The sequence below is a fragment of the Nicotiana tabacum genome, chromosome 1 (genome assembly GCF_000715075.1).
Source record: "Nicotiana tabacum cultivar K326 chromosome 1, ASM71507v2, whole genome shotgun sequence".
Taxonomy (NCBI): domain Eukaryota; kingdom Viridiplantae; phylum Streptophyta; class Magnoliopsida; order Solanales; family Solanaceae; genus Nicotiana; species Nicotiana tabacum.
Window position 1 is genome coordinate 186,553,411 of NC_134080.1, and position 5,960 is coordinate 186,559,370.

General features: G+C 35.8%; 1 pseudogene; it reads right to left on the reverse strand.

Annotated features, from left to right (window-relative positions):
- Positions 1 to 681: 681 nt before the first annotated feature.
- LOC107778089 (cyanidin 3-O-galactoside 2''-O-xylosyltransferase FGGT1-like) lies at positions 682 to 5,630 on the reverse strand (annotated as a pseudogene).
- Positions 5,631 to 5,960: the final 330 nt, after the last annotated feature.

The window sequence follows — 5,960 nt, forward strand, 5'->3', positions numbered from 1 at the left end:
TCCCTACAAATCTTTTCCTTCCATTTCCCATTCACACCTCTTATTTGATTAGATAAAAAGCCAACATTTGCTTTACTCAAAGACTTGAATTTGCCTTTACTAAGACTCTGTTTCCACTCATGAAACAGATTCACAACTGTTGATTGAAAATATGTAGATTCAATAAAATTGGAAGAAGCTACAAAAAAAAAATCATGATGTTTTCGAAAAATCAGCTATACATTTTATTTGTACTTGTCCAAAATATATCTTTCATCCTGAGTAGTTGTAACATATATAACCAAAGGAAACTCCCAACCACGATGGGAAATAAAATAAGATGTATGCACAATAATAATTGGATTAACAACACGAATGCACAATTTACCAGTCAAAAAGATTAAAAAGAAGGAGATGCTTTTACTAACTACCAATTGGCCCATAAATGGACGAAATTAATATCCTAAAAAAATATGGAAAGTAAATCTGCTGCATAAGTACTTCTTGTTATTCTTTGGTCCAATTTATTTAGATGAAAAATCGCTACTTTTCAAAAATTATTCCAGAGGGTCAAAATATGTTTACCTATTTTTAGCTTTCACGTACCACAAAAAAGTGAGAACATTGTTTACATCGCGGAGCCTTTAGAATGGTATTAGAGACACATAAAGTTTTACATCGACTATTAGGTTAGTCATATAATTTAAGTGTGTAATGGATTTTTTTTTTTGGACAATTTCGTTATAAATTAACTATTTTCTCAACTATTTGGTGAATTTCTTGTATTGTGATAGTATTTTGTCTCACTAACTAATAATGACTAAATTTCAGCCGTAAATTGCTCAGAGATGACATCTTGATATTGCTGAGCAAACTTATCTAGCTTATGAATCAATTGTTTACTTTTATGCACATCCTTGGAATTTCATGTCTTGCTCCAGTTCCAAAAGCTTCTTTTCTTATAATAACAGTAATGTCTAGGCCGCTTGCGCACACCTTTACTATTCCTTCAGGTACTTGTTGCCTCAGTTACAAGTATCGGGATAACTTTGCCCGACAAGGCTTAAGTAGATGAGTACTCACACTTGCTGTAACTTGAGCTATGGGAAAGAGGAAGTCAAAATCAAAGCCACCTCCAAAGAAGAGGATGGACAAACTTGATACTGTTTTCAGCTGTCCTTTCTGTAGTCATGGCACCAGCGTTATGGCGTTTAAGTTATATGAATTCGATCCAATTATGTTCCATAGAATAATCAGCATTTACCTTAGATTGACATCTCTTGTTGATAGAAGAGATGTGATTTCCATTTCTAAGGATCAAAACTTATTAAAACAAATCGAGTTAATCCAAAAAATCAGAATCAAATACACACTCATTCATACTCTATGGTTAGTAAGAGATGCATATAAAAGGCAATATGAGATAATCCAACCACCTTCAAATTTTGAATCTGTTTTTTTTTAAAATATCATCTATGAAGAAATGAGTCTAAAAGACTGAATTAAATAGATCTATTTGCAATAAATAGTGTTCCATGATACTACAGAAGTTACTAGTAGTAAGAAAAGTGAAACAACATATGAAAATATAAACAAGAGAGTAAAAGAGAAGACAAAGAGCACAACTAAAGCTCAAAGTAACAAAAGCAAACAACCTAATAAACTCACTAATCAAAAGGAAATATCATATCCTCCCTGTGAGGATTTTTATATAGTTTAAATATTGATACTTCAAGCAGAAACAAACCTCTTATAGAAATGCAGCGAGAGATCGCGTAGATATGATCCAATGTGATCCGACCCTTTTTCAGATCCCATGCATAACGGGAGCTCAACGCACGAGGCCGCCCATTAATGCTTCAAGCAAAAATTAAAGTAGAGTTTGTAGATTTTCAACAAAAGCATCAATATAAGAATCCTCAAGCCCTTTTGCTTAATAAAAACTCCCTCCACTTTGCGCGATTAGCTCTTATTTCCCTTCCCTCTTCACTATCACCATTCATTACCATTTTTATGGCCTTACAAACACTTTCTCTAGTAAACAATCCATTCTCTTCATCTCTCTCAACTTCCACTCCAACCCTCAAATCTCCACCAAACAATCTTGCATTAATAAATTGATCACCAAAATTTGGGACTCAAACCAATTGACACTCAGTAATCATAGCCTCAGATAAAGAATTTCCACCACAATGAGCAACAAAACATCCCACAGAAGGATGTGATAAAATCAGTTGTTGCTCTGCCCAACCTGAATGAACAATCCCTTTTCCTTCTATTCTCTCTTTAAAACCCTCTGGTAATGCATCTTCAATTGTCTCGGCTTCAAAAGGCGGTTTTAAAGCAGCAAAAAATGGAAGACCAGTAAGTTCAAGACCTAAAACAAGTTCTTGGAATTGTTCTTTCTTGAGCTTGCATTCACTACCAAATGCACAAAAAATCACTGCCTTTTCTTGGAATTTTTCAAGCCACTTAGACCATTTCTCCTCTAGATTTGAAGTATCTATTTTTTCTGGCAATATTGTTCCGGCTAAAACAACCGGTTTCTTGAACTTATTCTCAACAAATTCACAATATGGTCCTTCAATTTCCATAGTAGTTTTGAATGCAATGACATGGTGCATGCTATTTGCCGATGACATAGTTCTGATCGATGAGTCAGGAACCGGTGTTAACGAGAGACTGGAAGTTTGGAGATAGACTCTTGAGTCTAAAAGTTTCAAGCTGAGCAGAACGAAGACGGAATACTTGGAGTGTATTTTCAGCTCTTAGCCGGGGAAAGTGGGCGTGGAGGTGAGGCTTGAATCACACGTTATCCTACGTAGAGGCAGCTTCAAGTACCTTGGGTCGGTTATCCACGGGGGAGGGGAGATCGATGAAGATGTCGCACACCATATTGGGGTAGGATGGATGAAGTGGAGGTTAGCATCCGGAGTTTTGTGTAACAAGAGAGTGCCAACGATACTCAAAGGTAAGTTCTATAAAGCGGTGGTTAGACCGGCCATGATGTATGGGGCTGAGTGTTGGCCTGTTAAGAACTCACATATCCTAAAGATGAAAGTAGCAGAAATGAGGATGTTGAGGTGGATGTGCGGGCACACTAGGATGGACAAGATTAGAAATGATGCTATTCAGGAGAAGGTGCACGTGGCTCCCATTGATGACAAGATGCAAGAAGCGAGGCTCAAATGGTTCGAGCATGTAAAGAGGAGAAGCTCAGATGCTCCAGTAAGGAGGTGTGAGCGACTGGTTGTGAAGGGCACGAGAAGAGGTAGAGGGTGGCCTAAGAAGTATTGGGGAGAAGTGATCAGGCAAGATATGGCGAGGCTTCAGATTTCCGAGGACATGACACTTGATAGAAAGTTGTGGAAGTCGAGTATTACGGTTGTAGGCTAGGAGGTAGTTGAGTCTTGCGTTACTTTGTACCGTTGTGAGCCTAGTCTAGTAAGGTTTTTGTCTAAAATAGCTAGGGGCATTGTCGTGTCTTAATATTTTCTCTTTTCGGTGCAGGACCTATTTACTAGCCATCATTTCTGCCTTGTATTATTCTTCTGCATTTTATCTTCGTATTTTTCCTATGATCTCTATGGTGAAACTAATATTCTCTCCTTTTGTTTTTTCTTATTATCTTGAGCCGAGGGTCTTTTGGAAACAGCCTCTCTACTCCTTAGGATAGGAATAAGGTCTGCGTACATATTACCCTCCCCAGACCCCACTTGTGGGATTTTACTGGGTTATTGTTGTTGTTGTTGTTTTGAATGCGATGACATCCCCATCTTGAAAAGCCAAAAGTAAACGTCGTGTGAAGACACTGAGCCTGAGCCTCAGCCGGAACCACTAGATTCTTTCCCTATCGAATGTAGAGCTGCGATTAAACGAGCTTCATATTTGTGAAGTTTGATAGATGAATTAAGAGGAAAACCAAGTGGAGGTTCCATCATTTCATCCTCTGGAGTTAGATTTTCGCCACGCATGAGATAACCGACAGATGAAGGAGTATTGGAACAGTAATGTATTGACTTCACTCCATATTTTCTAGCAACTAATGGACCCCAACATGCAAAATCATAAAGAATGAAGTGGGGTTTGAGTTCTTGAATTAAAGACTCAATCTTTTGTTCTGTAAGATCCAATGCTTGCCAGAGGAGATTTTGCTTGAAAATAGGAATGTCTGAAGTTGTTTCGGCTCCAATAGGGAGACCTTTAACATGTGGAACTGTGACTGATATGAAGTTTATGAGTTGAGGGTAAAGATTGAATTTCTCCAATTTAGAAAGTGTATTAGTAGGATGAATAAAGAAAATTGTATGGCCTCTGTCCGCTAATTTGTTGGAGAGATGAAGAAATGAAGTAAGATGGCCCATTGCATACCATGGATACATAATAAAAGTTAGCTTCTTGTTCTCCATTTTATCTTCTTTGATCTGCAAATCAACAATGTGTATCAAAGGTAGAACTTCTTGTTAGTACTTGTTCGAAACAGTAAAGAAAACCGAATAATCAAAATAACATAAAACGTAGTACATTAATTCGAGCCCAGAGAATTCATTGAGTTCTTCAAGAAATTTAACTCCAACAAACTTCGGACTCCAAGACTGGAATAAATCACAGACTGACTCTATATTTTGTTTGAGAAATAATGCAAAGGGGTTGAGACTTGAGAAAATTCTATGTGGAAAATGAGGCAAGGCCTCTCTCCATATATAGCCAACGAATGGGTGAGCCAAAGTAAAAATGGTAAGAGTATAATCTAGCATGAGAGTTCATGGTTCATTCTAATATTCTATGATGAATCTGCACACAACAAATGCAATGATTAATTTGATGATTAACGGTAAGAATGGATTCTCTTAGGTAAATTATGTAACTAATTAATGAAAAAAAACAAGGTACATTACAAGAATACAAAAGGTAGAATTAAGGTACAAATTCCATAGGTTTGCTTTTACCTTCATTCAAAATTTCAAATGATTAGTCGCTTGATAATACGTCAAGTTTAATATACAAAGGTTATATTGAAGTGCGAATAAGTATTTAGTTGTCAAGATACCCACATAAAATTTATTTAGCAACTAGATGGAGAATCATGATATGCTAAGGGAAAGAACTACGTACTAACAAATACTATATTAAACTTTAGCTTTCTATTAGGGGAAAGGATTTAAAAGTAAAGCAGACTAAAAAAAAAAAAGAAAAAGAACAGCCTTGTGATTATATGAAAATGTAGACACAGTAATTCCATTAAAATTTCAATATGAACGAATGCTCTAATTAGAATATCCTCGTATTGTCACTGAGAAAGAGATTAATCACTCATTTTAACAAGGGCTAAGGACTTACCAATTTACGGTCAAACTGGTATGATGAAATGGTTGTAATCCCTTCGTTTTGAACTAAAAGTTTCGAGTTTGACCATTAAAAATTGAAAAACTCCTTATAAAGAATGTATTTCCTTAATGAATCATATGCAATGCGAATCTGAATTAATCGTTTTCCTTAAAAGGTCATTGAAATCTAGAAAATATGAAAGTAGAAGGCTAAAGAAAGATTTTCTAATGCATGATTAATCAATGTATTAGGAAAATATTATCAAAAAGATTTAGTCAAGATGGACCTTTTCCGGATCCTCTAAATAAGACTCTCAATCTATTATTCAGAGAAAGGTTAGTGTTAATTTTCTCCCTCCGTATATATATTTTTATAGTCTTTGAGAAATTATCGAGGGGGGGGGGGGGGGAGGGAACTCAAATGAAAAAGTTAAACATTGAGATTCAAGGGGCAATAAATTAGGAGGAAGTGCGTAGCTCAAGCTATTATGAGCTTATTCCTTAGGTTTTAATTAAGCTAGTCTTTGGTACCCGCTGAATTATACAAATATTATTAAATAATATATTTGAGTTATAAATGAAAAAAAAAATTAAAAAACAATTCTGAAAATAATGGACATTAATCTTACTTAGCTAGCTAAATCAAGAACCATG